Here is a 25,291-nt window from a genome sequence, read left to right on the forward strand (position 1 = left end):
ATATATAAACACCCGCAGGCCAGGATAATTTACCTTTGCTGTTCTAGCGCTGGCCCCTTAAATCAGGCCACCCAGGCTGCATTTAAGCATATCAGAAGGGCCTCTGGTTATGAAGCCTCCAGTATTTATTTTTCTTTAAATACCAAAACTATCCTCTTTACAGTCCACTATTTGGAAAGAGATAACATGGATACAGATACTCTGTAGATAATCCTCAAATCAGTTCTGTGGATTCAAACATCTTTCCCACCCACCCCCGCCCACCCACTTCAAACCTTTGTCTCAGAGATGCTAAGTAGTCAGTAAAGACAGTGGTGTGGAGGTCGCTTCCCCGACTGAGGTCTGGAGAGTGAGATCCCGGTGAGGAGCAGGAAGAATCAGGGCCAGGCAGGAGGGCCGGCAGGTGCTGGGGCAAGCCTGAGGGACATGGCACAACACCCCAGGTGGACCCAGGTTTCTCTGACTTGACCATGCCCGTGAACCACCCAGGGACTTTGTCACAGTGCAGAGTCTGGTAGGACTGGCTGGGGCCTGAGATTCTGCATTTTCTAGCAAGCTCCTGAGCATGTTGATGGTGCTGGCCCGGGCCCACAATTCAAATGATGAGGTTTAGATCTCAGGCTCCAAGTCAGTTAGGCCTGGCTGGGAACCACCTCTTTGGTAGCTGGGCACTCTGGGGCAAATTACTTGACCTCTCTGGGCTCTGGCTTCCTTATCTGTTTAACAGTGATGATAGCAACCTAGCAAGCGGGTCTGCCAAGATGTGGAATGTCGGTGAGGGGCTGAGTGTAATGCCTGGCATGTCCATAGTGAAGGAATAGAGGCCAGAGCCCACCTTCCCAATTCCCAGGAAGTATGTCCTGCTCACTTTATTATTTTTAGGATTAAATGACTTTTCTTGGTTTTATTGTCTCATTACAAAAGTAATACTTAAAGAGAGGAAGATAGGGAGAAAGGTAAAGAGGGAAGGAAGGAGGAAAGAACAGAATAAGAAAAGACTTGTCTCCATACCTCCAGTCACGTATACACACATTTTTTAAATAATGGAATTATATTGTCCATCTCATTTTGCAAGCTTTCCTTCTCACTTGCTACATCAGAGTAATAATATAAACAATAATGGTCATATCAACAACAGCAACAGGTTCTAGGTGCCAAACACCACTCTCCCACACCAAGTGCCTTAACTCATTCATTTTCACAACAACTCTTTGACATGGACTCTTAGCAGCCTTATTTTACAGATGAGGAAAGCAAGGCTCAGAGCGTCACTTACCACAAGTCATACACTGGTCAGTGGGGAATTCGGGTTGGAAACTAGGCAGCCTGCAAGCCCAGCTGGGCCTTTAATGCTATATTCTGCACCCTTCGTAGGTTCATTCTGACACACTATTTTACTACCTGGTTTTTTCCCCCACTTACCACATCATGAATATCTGTCTGTTGTCATTTCATACTTTTGCACATCATCTTAGGTGGCTGCCCATTTTACAGACAGGACAAGTGAGGCCTGGCTGCTCAATAGAGGGCAGACAGTGAGGGGAACAATCATGCCCACCTGGTGGCCTAGGCTTTGTGCTCCTGACCATGTTGTCTAGACACAGAGACAGTGAGCATCTACTACGTGCTGGGAATGCACGGGTCTCACTGGAGAACGGAGGACCCACAGGATTCTTACTTGTGCGGCCCTCACCGTCCAATGAGCTGAGCCATGCGGTAAAGTCAGTAAGCAAACACGTGGATGAGATGATGTGAGATGATTGCTAGAGAAACAATTCCACCCTGTGATGGAACGCGTGGGAAGGGTGGGGATCTTTTAGGAAGACTGTTTGAGGTTATACCCAAGTGACAAGAGGAAGGAATCTCACAGTCATCTAGAGTCAGATTTATTTAAACTTCTCAACATAAAACAAAAGCTTAATGGCAATCTTAAGGAACGGCGCTCAGAGCATCATGTAGCTACGGAATTCTCCTGAACAGCGTGTGAGCGACACAGAGAGGGGACAGCAGAGCCGGAGGGCCCAGCCCTGATCTGTCTCCGTGCGGTCTTAGGAGGCCTATCTGTAACCTATCTACAGAATGGGCTTGTGACCTTACGCAAGGGAGGGTCCGCTGCAAACAGGAAATACAGTAACATGGGGGGCACAGGACGCTGGAGCTGCTGTTGACCTTGACACCGGGTGTCTGGCTGGCCTGGCCCGTTGAAGGGTCCAATCCAGGCTATTGACTGTGGTTTCCCTGGGCTCCCCTGACCATCTGTGACCTCTCTCAGCTATCAGCTGGTGTCGTTGCTGAGGTCAAGACTCCATGGCGGGGGGTTGAGGGTGAGGGGATTCTTCCTTATACATCGCTGTTCTTGACAGTAAATAATATTAACAACAGTGGGCTGGACACTCTACAGCCATCCTCTAGCTTCATCCCCCTCCGATCTCTTCTGTCCATTTTACAGATGTGGAGACTGAGGGTCTGAGAGGCTAAGGAGCTTGGTCAAGGCCACAGAGCAGCCAGGCATCTAGCTCTGTGCTGCACCCGCAGGCTGGTCCTCACCACAGAGGCTCAGCCTTCCCCCTCAGGGACTAGTCCCCTTCAGGGACCAACTCCCTTCGTCTTTCCCGGGTTAACTCTGACGTCGTTCAGATTCCAGTGACATCACTTCCTCAGTAAAATGCCCTTATCATGGGTGCACCAAACCACTGGTCAGAGCTACATAGGGTTAAGAGTTTGCACGTCAGGCACGTGGGATTGAAGCAAGCATCCTGGGCAAGTTCTCTAGCCTCCATCCCCCTCAGTTTCCTGGGCTGTAACAGGAGGAACGTAGGAATAATGACCTCACAGGGTGACAGTCCTGATGATGAAATAAACCGATGCTGCTACCTCTGTGTTTGCATAAAGTGCCCCACAGGTCTCACGTGACACCCAGAGGAAGGCCCCGGTACGCCGACCTCCCTACTGCAGGCTCCACCCGGGCAGGAGGACCCGGTGGAGCAGGCCTGCAGCCAGCATCTGGGGAGCTCAGCGAGGTATCGTGATCATCATCCCATTTCCCACTCCAGCCCACGTTCACCCAACGGGGGGAGGGGCTCTGAGTCTTGTGCGTGGCCCCATGTAGCCCCTCCTTGCTGGTCTTTGGGACTTTCCTCCCGTCTGTGGGGTAGAAGTCCACAGTCCAGGTGGGAGAGGTGGCCGGGGCGTCACAGAAGCTCCGAGGGAGGCCCATGTTCACACCCTCTCCCCTCCCAGCCCCGCGCAGGGGCCGCGCAGATTGCACCCAGGCCCCAAGCAGTGGGCAGCAGAAGGGCTGAAGGGCACTCCAGAGGGGACGGAAGAGCCCTGGGGGCTAGACCTCCCTGCCCTGGGCAGTGGGGTCTTCCGCCAGGCCTGAGGCTCCTGGACACGGGATGCCGACAGAGGGCCTCCTAGCTGTCAGCCGCCCTCCTGTTTTTAACTTGTTCCTTAATTTCCCCAGGGCCTCGCGTGTGGCCTGAGTCTAATGATTTTCTGTGAAAACTCCACCAGGGGTGTGTTTTTCTGTGTCTTCAGATGAAGGACTAATCCAGCCAGACTGTCTCTGTTGCCCTCCCTTCACCCTCTCGGACCAGACCAGCCAGTCTTCTTTTTTTTTTCCCTCTTGAATTTAAGAGCCTTGCAGACACAAAGATCCTTTTAGCTTTTAACATATTTAATAATTTATTATTTATCTGATATTTTGGTAAATGTATTCCTCAGATCATGCCTCTGCATCTCCAGTTTCCAATTTGCACCTACCTGACATGGTTTATATTACAATCCATTGATGCTCTTAAGGCAGGGTTTCCTCTTTTAACACTTCTTTAGAGCCCTAATGAACTTCTATGCTTCATTTACTCAAGAAGACAGCTCTCTCCCCCTTTTACATTTTCCTGCTTACAGGCATAGAAATCATATGTGTCACTAATAGTGTTGGTTTTCCCTGCGTTGGTTCTTTTTAACATGTTTGCCCTTCAGCCTGCTATTAACCAGTTTCTTCCTACTTTGAAAAACTTGCTCTTTTAAATTTCATCATTCAGTTTTTTTCCTCGGGGATTTTACCCTTTATTAAGAAGTCAAAACCAATTCTGGAGCAATCATAGACATAAAATAGTCTCATGAATCTTTTGTATCCTCCACCAACTTGACACAGAAGTAGGCACACAGCAGAGATACTGTAAACACTTGGTGTGACCAGGATGGTCCACAGGCAATTTTTCAAAAGGCAGGGTGATGCAATGTTTAAGTACACAGGTGCAAAATCTGATTGCGTGGATTGGTTTGAATACTGGTTTTTGGCCCACATTAGCTGTGTGACCACAGGCAAATTACTCAAATGGTCTGTGCTTTAGTTTCCTCAGCTCTAACATGGAAGAACCATTCTAATATCTTCCAAGGCTTGTTGCAAGGATTAAATAACCAAAGCAGTTAAGATGGTTCCTGGCTGGGCAAGTGCTGAATAAACAGCGACTTTTGTTTTCGCTGCCTGCCTACTATTTGCAAGGCTTTCAGATCCGCAATTACCTTGGATCACAGAATCAGGCAAATCATCTCTCTCCCCTCCCCTCAAAATTAAGAACCACACATTATAAAGGTAATAAGATCTTGTTCCTGGTTTTCTACACAAGGACTCAGGGGTGTGGAATGGCCCCTCTGGGTGACCTCGAGGCCAGCATGTCTAACATGGGAAGAATGCGTCGTCTCTTGCTGGGGAAAGCACCCCAAATCCCCGTTCTCAGATCTATCACCTCCATATAAATAATTTCTCAACTGGGTTCATCTAAAATGGATCGCCCACACACTAGTTCTGAATAGTTGCTAACAAGCCAGTAGAAGCCATCAGTGCTAAGGATGGGTCGACTCAGGTGGCAGAGGCAGAAACGCCCACTAGGGGGCGAGTGCGCTCACCTCTTGTTCCCGATGGTGGCTCAGTCCCAGAACCAGGGAGGGAGAGCGGGCATGTTTCTGGCACCGGCCCCAGCCCCTTGTGTGCGTACTCCTGTCTGTAATCCCCCACTGCCTCAGCTCAGGAAGCGGTATTAACTACATGTTAGACCTGAGAAGTCTGAGGCTAACGTGCCCAGGAGCACAGAGCTGAGAGGAGAAACTGCAATGGAACCTAGATTTCTCTGACTCTACCAGTGCTGCCTGGAGGAAGGGAAGGTGTGCAAACCCTGACAACATGTTGGGCCCATGCATCCTCCTCCTAAAAGAAGCACAGGATTAGGCCTGTTCCCCAAAGTGTGTCCCATGGAACATTAAGTCCTGGGAGGTGCTCTGTAATAACAGTCTGGGGTAATACAAATCTGTGGCATTTGCTATTCCCTCCGAAGTACAAAGTACACATTAGTTTGTTAAAGGTTCTGATAAGTCCTGCAGTCAAGAAAATTGTTTGCTTGACTTTTTTAAGCATCAGCATTTCCCTGGTCTACCTGACATCAGGGTTTTTATATACATATGACATCTGTTAATATTCACTTTGAGAAATGCTGGTTTTGGCAAATAAGAGACATAATGATGGAGAGACATAATAAAAGTGAGACAAATAAGAGACATAATGAAAGTGAAGAAATGGAATTTTACCCACGTGATAATGAACTGACATAGATGTCTCATGGACAGAGGAAAATGTGTCCTAGCAAGATATTCACAGAGAGTCTGAATTATGAAACAAATAGAACCAGAACCATTAAGAAACATAAAGTCCTTATGATATGAAAAAGCCATTTCAGCATTCAGGATGACTCCAAAATAGTAATATAACCCAGAAGACAAAACAAAATGGCAGTCAGTTTCCTTCATACCATGGGGTACAAAATCTGTATTTTATTAGCTCATGCTCAGAGCTAAGGTCTTTGCATAGAATGAGAGTTTATTCATAAAGTTGCTGTGTTCACCAACGTGGTCAGGTGTTTGCTATGACTTAGCACTGAGTTGCTTAAAAGAGTTCAGTCCATGCAGCACTATTTACAATAACCAAGACACAGAAATAACTTGTGTCCCTCCACAGATGAATGGATAAAGAATATATATATATACATACATACATACAGTAGGATACCATTATTTGGAGAATCACATTACTGACTGAAGCTTCCCAGATTGCTCAATGGTAAAGAATCCACCTGCCTAGCAGGAGACGTGGGTTCCATTCCTGAGTCAAGAAGATCCCCTGGAGAAGGAAATGACAACCCACTCCAGTATTCTTGCCTGGAAAATCCCACGTACAGAAGAGCTTGGCGGACTACAGTCCACGGGATCACAAAAGAGTCGGACATGACTTAGCAACTAAACAAAAACTATTTAGCCATAAGAAGGAAGGAGATCCTGTCATTTGCAACAACATGGTTGGACCTTGAGGGGAATATGCTAACTAAAATAAGTCAGAGAAAGAGAAGTATTGCATGATTTCATTTGTATGTGGAATCTAATAAACAAATACAACAACAATAAAACTCAGAGAAAAAGAGTTTTTGTGAGCTTTGTGGTTACTAAAGCAGGCACGGGTTGGAGGAATTGGATGAAGGTGGTCAAAAGGTACAAACTTCCAGTTATAACCGGAAGTATATACAAGTAAATACTAGGAAGTCATGTACAATGACATAATAACCACAGTTAATGCTGCTCTTTGTGGTATATTTGAAAGTTGTTATAAGAGTAAATCCTAAAAGTTCTCCATCATATGGAAAAAGTTTTTGTACCTATAGGAAGTAATGGATATTATCTAAACTTACCACAGTAATCATTTCACAATATATGTGTATCAAGTCATTATGTGGTACACCTTACCCTCATACAGTGCTGTGTCAATTATAGCTCAATAAAACTGAAAATTATACAAACTGTGGAAAAGTCTTACAAAGGTGGAAATACCAGACCTTACTTGCCTCCTGAGAAATCTGTCTGCAGGTCAAGAAGCAACACTTAAAACTGGATATGGAACAACAGACTGGTTTCAAGTCAGGAAAGGAGTACGTCAAGGCTGTATGTTGTCAACCTGCTTATTTAACTTATGCAGAGTACATCGTGAGAAATGCTGGGCTGGATGAAGCACAAGCTGGAATCAAGATTGTGGGAGAAATATCAATAACCTTAGATATGCAGATGACACCACCCAGAAAGTAAAGAACTAAAGAGCTTCTTGATGAAAGTGAAAGAAGAGAGTAAAAAAGTTGGCTTAAAACTCAGTATTCAGAAAACTAAGATCATGGCATCCGGTCCCATCAATTCATGACAAATAGATGGGGAAACAAATGGAAACAGTGAGAGACTTTATTTTCCTGGGCTCCAAAATCACTGCAGATGGTGACTGCGGTCATGAAATTAAAAGATTCTTGCTCCTTGGAAGAAAAGCTATGACCAACCTAGACAGCATATTAAAAAGCAGAGACATTACTTTGCCAACAAAGATCTGTCTAGTCAAAGCTATGGTCTTTCCAGTAGTCATGTATGGATGTGAGAGTTGGACCATAAAGAAAACTGAGAGCCAAAGAATTGATGCTTTTGAACTGTGGTGTTGGAGAAGACTCTTGAGAGTCCCTTGGACTGCAAGGAGATCCAACCAGTCCATCCTAAAGGAGATCAGTCCTGGGTGTTCATTGGAAGGACTGATGTTGAAGTTGAAACTCCAATACTTTGACCACCTGATGTGAAGAGCTGACTCATTTGAAAAGACTCTGATGCTGGGAAAGATTGAGGGCAGGAGGAGAAGGGGACAACAGAGGATGAAATGGTTGGATGGCATCATCAACTAGATGGACATGAGTTTGAGTAAACTCCAGGAGTTGGTGATGGACAGGGAGGCCTGGCGTGCTGTGGTTCATGGGGTCGCAAAGAGTCGGACACGACTGAACAACTAAACTGAAATGAAAACTGACAAATGAAAAGAATTTAAGCCAGTATATAGAGGATTACTCAGTAAAACAAATTCAACTGAACTTGAAATAAATTCATCAAAACACACACCAAAAAAAGAGAAAAAGAGAGAAAGAAGGAAAGAAAGAGAAAGGAAGAAGGAAAAAATTAAGAGGAAAAAAAGAAAAAGGAAGGAAGGAAAGAAAGCGTCCACAGGGACAGATGGTGAGACCCACGGCCGGCCCTGAACCCTGCCTTCTCCAGGTCAGTGAGGGGCCAGAGGAGACAGGCAGGGAACCAGCTGCTGCTCCAGAGCTGGGCGTGCTGGCCTGCCCCCGAGCCCAGTAGCCTGTGCTGACCGCATGCCTCCGCACACACAATAACAGCTACAACTTGCTGTTGCTGGCGGGTTAAATATAAATCCTTCCATACCTAAGTCCTCCTTCCAGTATGTGTGAATCTGAACTGGCCCTAGTGACCTGCCTGATCAAGATAATGCAGCAGCAAGACTGCTGTGGGACCTCTGAGGTAGACATTGCAGCGTCCGTCAGTTTCTTGGGACACATTCTTAGAAACCAGCCCCTCTACTGTAAGTAGTCTGTAGCCACGTGGAGCTCCAGCTGAGCTCCAGCCATGTGAGAGAGCCACGCTGGAGGGCATCTGCAGGCCCCAGTCAAGTCATCTCAGCCACGGACCACCCACACACCACCCAGCCAAGCCTTCCCTCCAAATGACCTGACTGTCCATGCATGGAATGTGGTAAGATGGTTGTTTTAAGCCACTGAATTTGAGGTCATTTTTAAAAGAGCAATAGATAACTGGAACACAATTTTATTGAGCTACTGCTATCTGACAGGTATCAAAATAGGTAACTGCTCTTGTGTTATTTGCTGTCATTTTCACTAGAGCCTCCATGAGGTAGATATTTAATCATAAATATGTGAGAATTAAGACTTTGGCCTTGGGCGGACTAAGAAACTCACCCAGAGTCACACAGGAACCCTGTTTTTTCTGTCTTGAAAATCTGGAATGATAGGAAGCTCTTTAGGGGAAGAATCCGTGAAATATGCTAGGGATATAATAGGTGGGAAGCCAGCAGTGAATGGTGAGTTCGTGTGGGTAGCAGGGAGTACACCTAAGATTCTGCCTTAAAATAAAAGTTATAGGCAATGGAGAATTTCCATGAAAACATGTGCTCCCTTTGGCTTCAGTTTTAGCACCGCTCTGCGACTGAGTAGAAAAATGAAGGGAGAGAATATTTTCACCGTATTAAAAACTTTTTTCCCCTTAAACTACCGAGGCTAGCACACCGACTGTGCCCTGACGTCTGTCTTTAATAACAGCATCCGTGTGTTTAGCACCTACTACCTATCGGCATCGCTTCAGGTGTGTCACCTGTCAGGTAACCACAGGCACATTTCCTTACATTTGTAAGTGCTTCTGAGTTCACAGACTACATTTACCCACATGCTCATTTCATCGTAAGAGCAGATGCTTTTCCTGGGGAGCAAACAGAGCCAAATTAATCAACAGATAATTAATATTTATCAGGCACCACCTATGTGATTGAGAAATATGATCCTTCCTTGCTTCCTTCTCCCCACTAGCGGGCTGATTTCCTCTTACTTTCTTACTTAACAGCTTGCATTGTAATGGCATCTGCATATTTCATTCATGAGTCTGTAAGCTTCTCTTGCATATACGGAGAGCCTAAGCGCCATGGTTGCAGAGAAGAGCAAGCACCATTAGTGGGAACGATGGATAGATGGATGCATGCATGCATGGAAGGATGGAAGGATTGTATGTCTAAGTGGTTAAGCATAGTTAAGACCTGTGGAATCACCCAGTCCTGACTACAGTATTGACCATGTGATTGTGGGCTAGGTCTTAACCTTTCCAAATGGAAATACTATTACTTTTATAGAGTTGTTGTTGTTGAGTCTCTCAGTCATGTCCAACTCTTTGTGACCCCATGGACTGCATGCAGCACGCCAGGCTTCCCTGTCCTCCGCTATCTCCCAGAGCTTGCTCAAACTCACGTCCATTGAGTCAGTGATGTCATCCAATCGTCTCATCCTGTTGCCCCCTTCTCCTGCCCTCAATCTTTCCCAACATCAGGTTCTTTTCCACTGAGTCAGCTCCTCTTTGCATCAGCTGGCCAAAGTATTGGAGCTTCAGCATCAGTCCTTCCAATGAAAATTCAGGGTTGATTTGCTTTAGGACTGACTGATTTGATCTCTTTGCTGTCCAAGGGACTCTCAAGAGTCTTCTCCAACACCACAGTTCAAAAGCATCAATTCTTCAGTTCGCAGCCTTTTTTATGGTCCAGCTCTCACATCTGTACATGACTACTGGAAAAAGTATAGCTTTGACTATGCAGACCTTTGTCAGCAAAGTGATAACTCCATAGAGATACTGGGGATTAAATTAACTAATACATATCTCTTATAGTGGCTGATACATTATTAACCCTCAAAAGCAGAAGCTCTGAAAAGGAGGAGGAACATACTGTAGAGGGTAAAAAGCTGGAAGAAGAGGAGGAGAAAGAAGTCAGCCCAGGAAAGCAACTGCATACTATGTATGTATGAGCAACAAGCAGATGCTTCTAGACTCTTCCCCTAGATATTTACACATAATGTGGTATCTGCTCTCTTGTTCAACCATTTCTTTCCTAACTTGCCAGATTGACTGAGGTCAACCAGTCCCTCTGTAAAGCATGCTAACAATGCCCAGGGACCATGAAATGCTCAGAGCTGGTTTGCTCTGCTTGAGTTCACCCACATATTCCTAAAAACTGAGTCAATCTTTTGTTTCCAAGATCTGTGGATGCCAGTTTAATTTATTCAAACAACAGACACTCAGCACCTGTGGTGTGTGGGCATTGTTCTATGCTCTGGTGAGTAAGACAGAGAAGGCCTGCCCTCAGGGACATTCTATTCCAATTATACTTCTTTTATTTCATACTTTAATCATAAAGTAGGAAACTAATGAAAAACAAGTGAGAAAAAGAAGTTCTTGTTCCTATGAAAACCAGTTGAAATGTTTTGCCGTGACTGAGGAGACCTAAGTTGCTAGACGAATGTGTGCTAAGTCACTTTAGTCATGTCTGACTCTTTGTGACCCCATGAACTGTAGCCCACCAGGCTTCTCTCTCCGTGGGATTCTCCAGGCAAGAATACTGGAGTGGGTTGCCATGTCCTCCTCCAGGGGATCTTCCCATCCCAGGGATTGAACCCATGTCTCTTGTACCTCCTGCATGGCAGGCAGATTCTTTACCACTGAGCCACCAGGGAAGCTACTGAATTTGGTGTGGACCAATCAGATAGTGTTAGGGGAATTGGTGAAGATCCAGGATTCACCTTTGCAGTTGTATTCAAGCTCTTGCTGGTCTTTAAAGAAACCGAAAACAGAAGTTAGAGATGACCTCAGCGTATGGCTTGTGCAGACAACAGACAACAAGAAACTTGAACCAACAGACCTGGACTGGTGGGAAACTGGTGAGGCAAGCGAGGAACCCAGGGTGCAGATTTACAAGAAGACTTGCTTTCAACACTGTGCAAGTCCAGGGTTGGCGCCGACAGTGAGCACCTCCTTTTATTTTGTGCCCTAAGTATCTCACTTGCCTTCCCCTGGGACCAGTCCTGCCAGGTGGTCTCAGATCTATGTAGGCTTTAAAGTAAAACACTGATGGGATATAACATTTTTAAAGATCCGTCATTTATGAACCAACTGAGTTCCAAATGGAGATTCTGTTGCAAAGAGAGCTTCTGCAGTATCAAAAATATGTATTCATAGAACTTTCTGGTGGTCCAGTGGTTAAGACTCCATGCTTCCAATGGAGGGGGCATGGGATTGATTCCTGTTTAGGGAACTAAGATCCCACATGCTGGGATGCCCACATGTGATGCAGCCAAATATGTATATATTCAGCTTCTATACTAGCAAGTATTTATCGAGTGTTTCCCATGGATCGAGCAATGCTTTAAACACACAGTGTGTTAACTCATTAATCCTCTGCTTTGTTCCAGATACCAGAGTTATTATTCCTATTTTGTAGATCAGGAAACAGGCACCATGAGCTCAGGTGCCTAGTCACAGCATCCGGCTGCAGGGTCTGATTTCTTTGAGGAACCCCTCACACTCAGAGGCCACATAAGCCATGCGGGGCTTGACCACCCTCACATCATGTTCTACCATCACCCCTGTCCAGACAATCGCAGGGTTTCACCTCCTTGGCCACAGTGATTGGCTCAGGGATGGGTATGGAGGATCCCAGCAGATGCATCCTAAGGCCAGGGATCCCAAGAAGAGACACTATCTTCTCTGTTGAGACAGCTGGCAATGAAGTTGATGAGATATCGGTGGCGTATCCAAGAGAAGCCTGAAAAAGCCAACAGGGAGAGGAAAGCAGGAGCAAGAGGAGAGGAGAGACCAAGTTCCAAGGCCATTGTCTGAGCTTTGGCTGGAGCCCTACCTAAAGCCAATGTACCCCTAGATTTTTCTACTGTAGGCACCAAAACAGTCCCAGTTTTACTTAACCCTATTGGAGCTGGGTGTTCTGTCATCTACAACCAAATTTTTTCTAATTAAAAAATTTCTAATCACAGTCTCTTTTCCAAATACTTTGATCATTGAATGAGTATTTGTTGAGAACTTATTAGGTATGTGGTCCAAAACGAAATGCTCAAAGGGAAAATATCAAGTGTAAGACACAGTGCCAGGATGTCCCTTGTGGTCCAATGGCTAAGACTCTGCGCAGGGGGCCCAGGGTTTGATTCCTGGTCAGGGAATTAGATCCCACATGCCACAAAGATCAAAGATTCCATGTGCAGCCACTAAGATGGGCACAATCAAATAAGTAAAATAAATAAATGTTTTATAAAAATTAAAGACATAGTTTCTGCCAACCAGGAACTTACTGTCTCAGTGGGAGTGATACGCCCATCCTATCCACCCCGACTCCATCAGATATTCAATAACATCAGAACTGCTGCAAGACAGAGAGTATGTACCACAGGTTAGGTGGGATGTCACTGCTGAGTAAGGAATGGGCTGGAGTGGCCTGAGAAGGTAAGGCTGGGTCTTGGAGCACAGGAAAGATGCAGCTAAAAGAAGAGGACTTGGGGCAGGAAAGAACGGAAGTGGCAGACCCCCAAAGCAGACGCTGAGACAACAATGCAGGGCGTGTGTCTTATTTGGAAGATGATTCCTGGAAATACTGGTAGGAAAGTGGGGTCAGGGAAAGGAAGGAAGCCAGTAAAAGGGTCACCATCAAGTTCGTCACTGCAAGGGCACTGGGGCTGTATCCAGTGTGAAACATGTTTGAGAATCATCCCAGCTGCGGAGGGGAGACAGAGGTTATTTATCTGCAAACTCGCCATCCCATACTAGCTCAAGGCTGCTCTTGGGGCCGTTACCTTGCTGCTGGAAAAGCAGGAAGAGCCTGGGCAGCTGGGCACAAGTGCTTAGTCCCACAGGTCCGTGACAGTCACCACTCCATCTGACTGCCTCTGCATTGAGCCAGGACAGGCAGGATTCTGTCCCCACTGGTATCATAAAACCTGTCAAGTATCGTGCTGAAACCTGGGCAGTTTGGGGCCAGCTCAGAGTGGGGAGAAGGGATGTGGGGAATGGGGTACTATTTTTTTTTAACCCTAGAACCTAGGGAATGTTTCAGGAGTCATAGGGCAAAGGCAGGGAGTGAATCCAGATGATGACCCCCAGCTCCCTCCCAGCTCTGCTGATCTCTGAGGGTGAATTAGAATGAAACAAATCTGCTTCTCCAGGGAAGCCCAGGCAAGCCATCAGATCACCTGTCATTGAATTCACGTTTGTCCTCTGCCCAGCACAGTGGCCCAAATCCCCACGATTATGGTTTTGAAAGCCTGCTAGCCTTGGAGAGGTACTTCTTTCTCATGTGCAAAGTAGAATTACTGCTGATTTCTTGTGGGAACCCACAGTGTGTGTGAAGTACTCCATTTAAGCAGAGTACCCTCATTTAAGGAAAAATTCAAGGAATAAATCCGCAAACTACACTAAGAATACAAGCGAATGGGGAATGTCATTTAGGAAGCCCTCGAGAGGATTCATATCATAAGCATGATCTTTCCTTCATTCCTTCATTCCAAACGAATGTTTCCTGGAGTTCCTACTTTGTGCCCGGTAAAGTGAACAAAACAAGCTTCTGCTCTCATATATAAATAAATTATATATTTGTATGTATATATTGTCAGCTTATCAGTGCTATGAAGAAAAATAAAGCAAGGACAGGGGAGACACAATGATAAGAGGGCGTAATTTGAAATATACTTCTCTGGGCAGGTGGCATGCTCAGGAAGGTGCAGAAGGTGGAGGAGAAACCCAGGCAGGTAACGGGGGGAAGGGCATTTTAGCAAGAAGGGACAAGAAGACATTATTATATTGATTTTAGCTTTTACATAAAGCGTGTGATGATGGTTGTATTAGCTTCCTATTGCTGCTGTAACAAATTACTACAAAATCAGTAAAATTAAACAGATTAATGGGACTTCACTGGTGGTCCAGTGGTTGGGATTCTGTCTTGCCATGAGGAGGACGTGGGTTTGGTCTCTGGTCGGGGAACTAAGATCCCACATGCCACAGGGCAACTAAGCCCATGAGCCACAGTGAGGATCCCGCATGCCATAGATAAGGCCTGATCCAGGCAAATAAATAGTAAATATTAAAAACAAACACCCTCCCCCCATCCTCCCTGAAACACATTATTATCTTACAGTTCTAAAGGTCAAAAGTTCAAAGTGAGTCTTAACAGGCTAAAATCAAAGTGTCACCAGATCTGTATCCCTTCCGTAGGTTCCAGGGGAAAACCTGTTCCTTGGACCCCTCTAGCTTCTAGAAGCTGCCTGTATTCCCTGGCTTCTGGCTCCTTCCTCAAATCACTCTAAAGTCCATCTGACTCAGTCATTAAATCTATTGTTCTGTGACTCTCCTGCCTCCTTTGTATAAGGACTCTTATGGTTTTAGTGGACCCACCAAATAATCCAGGATAACTTGATCTTCTCAGTTCAGTTCAGTTCAGTCGCTCAGTGGTGTCCGACTCTCCGACCCCATGAACCGCAGCACGCTAGGCCTCCCTGTCCATCACCAACTCCTGGAGTCCATCCAAACCCATGTTCATTGAGTTGGTGATGCCATCCAACCATCTCATCCTCTGGTGTCCCCTTCTCCTCCTGCCCTCCATCTTTCCCAGCATCAGAGTCTTTTCAAATGAGTCACCTCTTCGAATCAGGTGGCCAAAGTACTGGAATTTCAGCTTCAACATCAGTCCTTCCAATGAACATCCAGGACTGATCTCCTTCAGGATGGACTGGTTGGATCTCCTTGCAGTCCAAGGGACTCAAGAGTCTTCTCCCAACACCACAGTTCAAAAGCATCAATTCTTCAGCGCTCAGCTTTCTTTATGGTCCAACTCTCACATCCATACACGACCACTGGAAAAACCATAGCCTTGACTACATGGACCTTTGTTGACAAAGTGGTATCTCTGCTTTTTAATATGCTGTCTAGGTTGGTCATAACTTTCTTTCCAAGGAGTAAGCGTCTTTTACTTTCTTGGCTGCAATCACCATCTGTAGTGATTTTGGAGCCCCCAAAAATAAAGTCAGCCACTGTTTCCACTGCTTCCCCATGTATTTGCCATGAAGTAATGGGACCAGATGCCATGATCTTAGTTTTCTGAATGTTGAGCTTTAAGCCAACTTTTTTACTCTCCTCTTTCACTTTCTTCAAGAGGCTTTTTAGTTCCTCTTCACTTTCTGCCATAAGGGTGATGTCATCTGCATATCTGAGGTTATTGATATTTCTCCCGGCAATCTTGATTCCAGCTTGTGCTTCTTCTAGCCCAGTGTTTCTCAAGATGTACTCTGCATATAAGTTAAATAAGCAGGGTGACAATATACAGCCTTGACGTACTCCTTTTCCTATTTGGAACCAGTCTGCTGTTCCAAGTCCAGTTCTAACTGTTGCTTCCTGATCTGCATACAGGTTTCTCAAGAGGTAGGTCAGGTGGTCTGGTATTCCCATCTCTTTCAGAATTTTCCACAGTTTATTGTGATCCACCCAGTCAAAGGCTTTGGCATAGACAATAAAGCAGAAATAGATGTTTTTCTGGAACTCTCTTGGAAAGATAAAGTAATATAAATGAAGAAAATAAGCAATAAAAGGAGACTGTGATAAAAACAGAGTCTAGCCAAGAGTCCCACCCATATAGGAGTCCCAAATTGCAAGGGTGGCCCTTAGGGTTTTGTTATGTTGAACTTTACCTCAGGGTGACTTTTTGAAAAGGTCAGTGAGAAAGATCAAAGTGCAGTGGAGAGACTTACATTTTCCCTTTTAAACCCAGAATAAGAGTAATTAACCCTTAATCTGAGCAACTAGACTTGGGCAATTAGGTACTCCTAGGCAATTTCTAGGTTTAAGCTGAAATTTAGGCTTGAACCTAGAGTTTAAGGTTGTATATTGTCACCCTCTTATTTAACTTATCGGAGAAGGCAATGGCACCCCACTCCAGTACTCTTGCCTGGAAAATCCCATGGACGGAGGAACCTGGTAGGCTACACTCCATGGGGTCGCGAAGAGTTGGACACGACTGAGTGACTTCACTTTCACTTATTTAACTTATATGCAGAGTACATCATGCAAAATTCAAAATGCTGGGCTGCAGGAAGCACAAGCTGGACTCAAGATTGCCAGGAGAAATATCAATAACCTCAGATAGGCAGATGACACCACCCGTATAAGCAAAGAGGAACTAAAGAACCTCTTGAAGGTGGAGGGGGAGAGTGAAAAAGCTGGCTTAAAACTCAGGGTTCAAAACACTAAGATCGTGACATCCAGTCCCATCACTTCATGGCAAATAAATGGGGAAGCACTTCCTCCTTGAAAGAAAAGTAATGACAAACCTAGACAGCATATTAAAAAGCAGAGAATCACTTTGTCAACAAAAGCCTGTATAGTCAAAGCTATCGTTTTTCCAATAGTCACGTACGGATGTGAGAGCTGGGACCACAGACAGGACTGAGTGCCGAAGAATTGATGCTTTCAAACTTTGGTGTTGGAGAAGCCTCTTGAGAATCACTTGGACGGCAGGATCAAACCAGTCAGTCCTAAAGGAAATCAACCCTGAATGTTCATTGGAAGGACTCATGCTGAAGCTGAAGCTCTAATACTTTGGTCACCTGATGGGAAGAGACAACTCATTGGAAAAGACCCTGACGCTGGGGAAGATAGAAGGCAGGAGGAGAAGGGGAGAACAGAGGACAAGATGGTTGGATGGCATCACCGACTAAAGGGACATGAGTTTGAGCAAGCTCTGGGAGATGGTGAAGGATAGGGAAGCCTGGCTGGCTGCAGTCTATGGGGTCACAAAGAGTCAGACACGACTGAATCACAGCAACAAAGCTGAAACTATCACTGGATGTTAAAGTAGCCTTCTATACTCTCAGAAACAATTTTCTCACCTGCTACGTGACCCAAGCCATTCAGTGTCTCTCAGTCTTACTGTCTATATTGAGCAATAGGAATGATACTCAGGGTTCTTCCCAGTATTGCTGTTGGGACTCAATGTGTTCACTTGTGGACATCAGTCTAGCACAGTGGCAGGAACAGAGAGGGGCCTCACCAAATAGAAGTTCTCCACCTTTCCCATGAATGGTCATGCTCAGTTAGTGGACATAGGGGATGATTCAAATATATCCTTGAAGGATTCTGGAGCTAGCTTTTCCTGTTGAGTTCAGAAGTTTGTTAAATATAATCACAGGGCTTCACCATAAGCCTTGTTGACTGGATTAGGCTTGTGCATCAAATTGCACAGTCTCACAGGTGACTGTATCCAAGCTCACTCTGCTCACTGCACAACGGGCCAAAAAGTCGGGTGTTGAGACAAGGAATAACAACTTTATTTATAAAGCTGGCAGACCAAGAAGATGGCAGACTAATGTCTCAAAATATCCCTCTTATGGGGTCTGGGTGTCAGTTTCTTTTACAGAACGGAGAGGGAGAGGAGGTGAGGAAGTAAAGTTTTTCTTTAAAAAAGGCAATTAATCTTGCAAATATCTCCTGGAATGGCAAGCCTTAGGGAGGGGATGTGTTAACATTCAGGTAGAGGGGCAGGGTTCCCTGAGACAGGCCATTATGTAGACAGTATCCTTTTAGTGAACAATAGCAACTGAAAGCAAAGGTTAAAGTAGAAGAAACAGATTTTTCCCCTGTAAAAATAAGACCTAGAAGTTTTGTGTGGATACGAGCAGGAAAAGCTAAATTATATTGTGATTACAGAGTCCCCATACCCCAGTGGCTTTTACACACACAGGATTCATTCTTGCTCATCTGCATCTGGGGTCAGCCGGGACCTTTGTTTTGTGTGGCCTCACCCAGAATCAGGGCCACAGCAGAGGGAAATGGACTTGTACACCGACTGTGCTCTTAACAGCTCTCAGTCACACTTCTGCCCTGGCCTAAAGAGAGCAAGTTGTGCTCACATGGCCAAACCTAACTCCAAGGGGGATGAAAAAAACTACCACCTGACTGGAAGCAACTATCTGCAGAATCACATCAATGACTGGGGCTTTCCAGGTGGCGCATTGGTAAAGAATCCCCCTGCCAATGCAGGAGGCTCAGGAGGCGCTTTTCATCCCTGGGCTGGGAAGATTCCCTGGAGGAGGGCATGGCAACCCACTCCAGGATTCTTGTCTAAAAAATTCCATGGACAGAGGAGCCTGATGGGCTACAGTCTATGGGGTTGCAAAATAGTCGGACACAACTGAGCATGCACATTACATTATGGCAATAGTTGCTATGGGGCTCGGTCAGTTCCAGAGATTTTTGTCCTGTGACCTTGGTATAGGGCTCCGCATTAATGACTATCACAAGGATCTTACAAAGCTTTCATCACAATGATTAGTCAATTCTCACAATATCCAAGGTAAAAATTAATTAAATGTGATAATTCAATGATAAGCCATCAGTAAATACCAACAAAAACAGAGAAAAACCAGAATAAACAGTCTGGGCAAGTCAGCCTACTATTCTGAGTCAAAGTACCTGGAACAGATGAAATAGAAAGTGTTGCTCACCTCAAGAGGTGTCTGCCCATCTCAAGAAGTGCTTGCCTCTTGAAGTATGTCTTTGATAATGAGTAAAATTCTCATTTTATTCTGATATTGTTTTGTAAATGGCCCCTGAATGAAGGCCAACCATATCAATTCTCACCATAAAAATTGTGATCTTTCAATATTGTAGGAAAAACTGGTCAATATTTCTCCTTGAAATAGCCCAGCATGCATTTTTTTTTAAGTCTTTTATTGAATTTGTTACAGCATTGCTTCTGTTTTGGTTTTTTGGCCAGGAGGCATGTGGGATCCTAGCTCCCTGCCCCTACACTGAAGGAGGAAATCTTAACTACGGACCACCAGGCAAGTCCCTCACTGTGCATTTCTAACAGGGTAACTTACAGAGACTTAATTTGGACTATATAATGATTTTTGCCTTAAAGTTTGACTTGCGTCTGATCCTGGGTGAAAGATGAAACTCCACTTTATCCCTCTCCAAAAGAGGAAAGAATGAATAGTCAAGGAACTCAACAGTCAAGGAACAAGAACCCCGAGCAAGGAAGTGGCTAAAATCCATCTCCTCAAGACAACTCCTCTGTGAAGGGATCGCTTAGCTGCATCTCCAGAACCAGGTGGCTCTCTGGGTCTGGCCACGTGGCTCAGGATCTCAGCCACCTCGTCCACCCTGAAAATGAACATGTGAGGCAGGAAGCTAAGAACAATTTCCATGGTTCTTAGTTAATCCTTGCAAGGAAGTATTTTGGTTTCAAAGCTTGACCATTGGTTATCAGGCTTCTAGGGCAAAGGAAAATAGAGATGGATTATCAACTCCACTTAATTATGCCAATAGAATTCAAGTGAGATTTTCTAAGGACAGAAAATCGGCTTGCCCAAGTATGTCAATATGTCAGGGAACACTCACTAAACTTTTCTTCATCTGACTAAATCAAGTTAAGTATCTTTTCTATATCTGTTCAAATAATTCATTTGACAGCATAGTGGTATGACCTTAATCCTCTCTTGATTTAAAGACTAAAGGGGAGTGGCCAACTTCTATATATGAAGCAATTCTAGAGACGGTAACTGGAAAGCTTCCCGCAACAGAACGCCTGGGAATGCACAAGCAAAGTACGGTAATGACAGCTTTTTCAATGCATAACCAGTTTAGGAGCAAAGAGGGGAAACCCCCAGGATGGGGCTGGGATGAAACAAAGTGACTGACAACTCAAGTAAATGTTGCATGAGTGAATAGCTCTGACATTTGGCAAATTTGGCAAGACAAGGACAGGAGGAATGGGACTAAGGGGTGGAGCACAACTGTGATTTCCACATAGAGCCCTGGCTTCCAAAAATGCATGTCTCAAGTGGCACAGCTAAGACAAGGAAGCTCAATTTTGCACTGGCTGGGGGTAGGGTAAGGTGTTAAGGGAAATAACAATGCTGTAGAGATAAGACATTGAGGCCCGCTCTCCCTACCCTTCACCTCCACTTTCAAGGTTAAAACCCAGCTCATCTTGGACAGGTTACATAACCTCACAGCACCTTATTCTCCTTGGCTGGGCTTTGGTGAATGATTGATAAATTTAGTTTAAGTGCTTAATTAGCATACTACTTGGTACATAAAAAAGCAGTGTTCAAAAATGATAGGGCAGTGCTCGCTTCGGCAGCACATATACTGGAATTGGAACGATACAGAGAAGATTAGCATGGCCCCTGCGCAAGGATGACACGCAGATTCGTGAAGCGTTCCATATTTTTAAAAAAAAAAAAAAAAATGATAGGGCAAATCAAAATATGTTGGAAATGTGTTTTTCTTCCCGAGTTCCACAGATTTTTCCTTAAGTAAAAAGAAAGATATGCATTATCTGAAAGTTAGAAAGGAAGTAACTCCATCTTTAGTTATAAAGGACCAAGATTTCACAGTTCTGTGAGATGCTAATCAAATAATTAGGAAAAAACAGCTTAGGAAAAAACAGCCTGAAATTAGCAAAGGTTTGAGACTACCTTCATTATGAAATTACTAAAATAACATACACACAAAATGTTTTAGTAACTGTCACCCAAGTTCTCTTAATGCCACTGGCATAGTTTAAAAACAGTTTTTGTTTGGGAAAAGCAAAGAAAAATCAAAAGGAATTATAAAAATAAAACCAGCATGTATATAATTGCATGGAGGGGGAAGCCCTCACTTGGAATGAGAAAAGAAAATAACAAACTGAATACCCTTGAAGCAAACTTGGTTACCTCAGGGCCTTGATTTTCTTTGAAAATGAGGGCTTGAAATCAGTGACTTTTGAGGTCCTTTCGAGCATTTTCTGATTTTGACAGCTGTTACAATTACAACAGAAAGTAACTATCCATTTGGCCCTCCCATTCCACAAAAACAAAACACACAGTATCATTTTAGGAGTCAAGAGTCAAATTCTTGTTTTGAATTTTCAAGTGCTACATGACTGCTAAGGTTAAAACTCCTCTCTTTCAAAAATCGAAAAGGTTGAATCATCAGAGGATGAAACCCATCACCACTGCAAACCAAAGTGGATTTTCAACTTAGTAGAAAATCTGAATTGACAAAGCATGCAAAAATTAGCTCAAATAGCTGCAGACTGCCTCTATGAGTATCCTGGTAAATGCCTAGTGGTTTTAAGTGTTTATTGTTTATACTGCAGAAAGCAATGAGGCTGGAAGCATGAATGTTATCTGCCTAGAAACTAGAATAGTCTCTTCATTCAAGAGGGAGTTTCCTCCAAGTAAAAAGAACACAACTAAAAAATTACAAATTCTTATCAAAAGGTTTAATTGTTTTTTCACAGGATTCATTTTCTTTGGAGGGAGGGGGACAGGTAACACATGAGTTTAAATCACCAACTGTCAATCATGTATTTGCAAAACTTTCAATTTTTCAGTCACCAGATTTACATAAATTTGTAAGCAATGTTTCTCCATATACACATACAGTGAAAGACACTGTCCAAATAACTTTTGATGTAAAGTGGAACTTAGAAAAATCACTTAAGAAATCAAATGTTTTATAATAGAAATACTTTAAGCACAGCATTCACACATTTGACGGTAGATTCTAAATGCTTATCTAAACAGAGGCAATGCAATTAAGCTGCCTTCACTCAAAATGGTGTCAGAAGGCAACTACCCTATTTACTAGCAACTGATAAGTTATGACAACACTATTTCATAGCCTGTCACTGTATTTCTTAACCCCTATCCCCAACCCCGCACTAGGATTCAGGATATCCTCATTACGAAGGACTTATCTCAAAAGTCTTAGTTCAGAACAGTAAAATAAGATTGCAATGACACATTTAGAAACTACATAAGGACTTGGAAGTAAAAAAAGGAGACAGGGAGAATTGAGGAACTGTCACTTATCTTTTAAGTTTTCTATTTTTAAATAAATAGCAAAACCAAACTTAAAACACTAACTGAAAAAATAAATCTAGCAGACTTAAGAGAATCTGTGGGAAACCCAATGGCCATGGAAAACTTTTAGACCACTACTAGTAGGTCTTTCTTCTGACTTCATTTAATAATACAAATGAACACGATGATAGAACTTGGAATGAGGCTTCCCAGGTGGCACTTAGTGGTAGAGAACCTGCCAGCCAATGCAGGAGGCGTTAGAGACTTGGGTTCAATCCCTGGATCAGGAAGATCCCCTGGAGAAGGAAATGGCAACCTACTCCAGTATTCTTGCCTCGAGAATCCCATGGACAGAGGAGGCTGGCAGGCTACAGTCCACACGGTCGCAAAGACTGTGGGTCTTTGTTCAGCTATATTGTTCAGACATAATTTAATACATATGAACATGGTGATAGAACATGTATTTACTAATAAGTTGAATTTGGTGAAAAACACAGTATTCCCTTTCAAAATTAAGTTTTGAAAAGATGATTTTTTAAATATAAGACATACAAAAGCTATGAGTATTAATTTTAATACAAAATGAACTAATTTCCTTACTTATACATTTGAATATTCTATTCCTCTCTTCCTTTATGGGACTGGGGGGAAATGCTACAGAAGAAAAACTGATTTCTGTCTAACAGTTCAAAAAGTCTTCTGTCAGTCTAAACACCTGTCTCCTACTTGCCTGGCTGTGCCTAAACCCTGTCAAGAGACTTAAAAAAAAAAGATCAAAACAAATAAGGCCTTTCCCTGGACATTTCAACTGCATTTGTTCAGAGTGCATGACATCCTCAAGTTCTCTTAAAGACAAATACATTGGTCATTTATTTGTAATCAGATACTGACTTCAGCAGATGACAGCACAGGATCTGAAACACTATCACAGACACTGCACTATTAAATATAAGGTGGACTGTCCATGAAAAGTTTTGATTCCTTTCAAAACATTCAACCCATTGTTTCAGGCTACTTCCCTGCAAACATCCTCTGGCATATACGAAGAGAACATTCATGTTACTTACATCTTCTCATTATATTCACAGTAGTATCAATGTTTACACAGGGGAATCTCTTTCTAGGTGATTTTAAGAATCCTAAGAGGGCCTAAGCAAGACAGACCTCTGGAAGGTTATCACAGTAAATATTTCAGAGTTCAAGTAAAGAATGGAGCTTTACTCAGGACCCACAAAATATCCAATTATAGTTATATTCACAGCAATGAAATAGGAAAAGCTGCTCCTTACAGGCATTTCATTTAATCAACCCACCCCTTTGGCGAAGTATTATAACCAGTTCTCCCCTGATAAATGAGGGAGCAGTTTAGGTAAAGTCACACCCAGTTATTTCAAACCCAATCAGCTCATTGCACACTCCCCAGCCCATATTCCTTGGACAATTGGATTTCTAGTCTGGTGATTAAAAAAGGAGAAGGCAGTCTAGGAAGTTCTCCCACCACCAGTGAGGAAGGAACAATGCAAATATGAGAAAGCCACAGTGGTTAGATTTTTAAAATACCTGCTGATCCCTTACTGCATACCAGGCCTAGTGTTAGGTACCAGGGACAGTGACAGGTGACAAGGCCCTCAACCTTCAGGAACTCACAGCACAACAGAGAAAAACAGCCTTAAAATACTTGAGACTCCAAGGAGAGAAGTGGGAAAGACAATCATCATAATGGCTCTAAATGATGGGGAAAAGCAGTTTGCTGTGAATATGTAGGAGGGAATATGATTCATTTTGGTTTGGAAATAATTCTTAATTCAAAAACTCTCTCATTCAACAATGACTAACAGAGGCCAGGTGGGGCGTGCAAATGACAGAAAATGTGTCATCCTACATGGAATATCCACAAGCCCGTTGCAGATTACTGAGCGCCAGGCTAAACCTCAGGTGGGCCTGTCCTCGCCTCACTTCGGAGTATTTTGAAAAACCTTTCTGAACAATGGCTCTAGCTGGTCTGAAACACTAGGTCACACAAAACAGACGAGCAGGCAGAAATCTGGCTCTTTTGGCTACCAGTTTGCAGTCTTTACCTTAAATGTATGTAAACTGGCTAATCCAACAACTTTGTAGATTCGCAATTCTTATCTACCCCTAACTGCACCATCCAACCTGTTTTATTTCTTGGTCTCTCACTCCCCAACTCCTTGATCAAATGTTCTATACTTGGAATCTTTGCCATTTCTGTCTTTAGGTGGCAACTGGGATCTCAATAAAATGACCTGAATGAAGCTTAGATTCACAGTGGGCACACCGAGCCATTTCCTCCACTTGTACCCTAAACCAGCATTTTTGGGGGGGACGGGGGGTGTACCACATGGTATTTGAGATCTTAGTTCCGCAAGGGATCAAACTGGAACCCCATGCAGTGGAAGCACAGTCAGAGAAGGTCCTAAACCAGCTATCTTTAGTGATTTCTTTATCATTACCTTATCTTGTGCTCTTTCACTCTTATTCTTGTTTGGGTTCCATCTTCTTACTTCGATTATATGATTTTCTAAGTGGTTTCAGTGTCCCCCACCACTTCCAATGTATCCTCTGTAGTGAACTTGGATCCACTTTTAACCTAGCCTTCAAAGCCCTCCCAACCTAAATTCAGACTCATCTGTCCTCACACTAAAGTACAGACATCATGTCCAGTCAAGACGGAATACTTGCTGTTCCCTTAATATACCGTCGAAAATGGCCCCGAACGCCAAGAGCACAAATCATGAAAAGAAGAAAAAAAGAGGAAAAATGGTGTGTGTGTGTTGGGGGTAGGGGGTGGGTCTCGACAATATTTACAAGTTCTGATTTTCAAAAGAAACTCTTAAGAACCTAAAATAAGTCAATAGGCTTCAAAAACATGTAAATTACATACCTCACCAAGAACTTGGATCCAGAGTACATAAAGAACTCAAACTCAACAATAAATTCAGTTA

At 43.8% G+C, this 25,291-nt stretch overlaps 1 non-coding gene across 1 annotated transcript; it reads left to right on the plus strand.

The window, feature by feature from the left end:
* The first annotated feature begins 20,598 nt into the window (after positions 1-20,598).
* LOC133071973 (U6 spliceosomal RNA) lies at positions 20,599-20,705 on the plus strand. The gene has a single exon (XR_009696586.1). It is a non-coding gene; the product is annotated as a U6 spliceosomal RNA (small nuclear RNA).
* Positions 20,706-25,291: the final 4,586 nt, after the last annotated feature.

The sequence above is a fragment of the Dama dama genome, chromosome 17 (assembly GCF_033118175.1).
Source record: "Dama dama isolate Ldn47 chromosome 17, ASM3311817v1, whole genome shotgun sequence".
Taxonomy (NCBI): domain Eukaryota; kingdom Metazoa; phylum Chordata; class Mammalia; order Artiodactyla; family Cervidae; genus Dama; species Dama dama.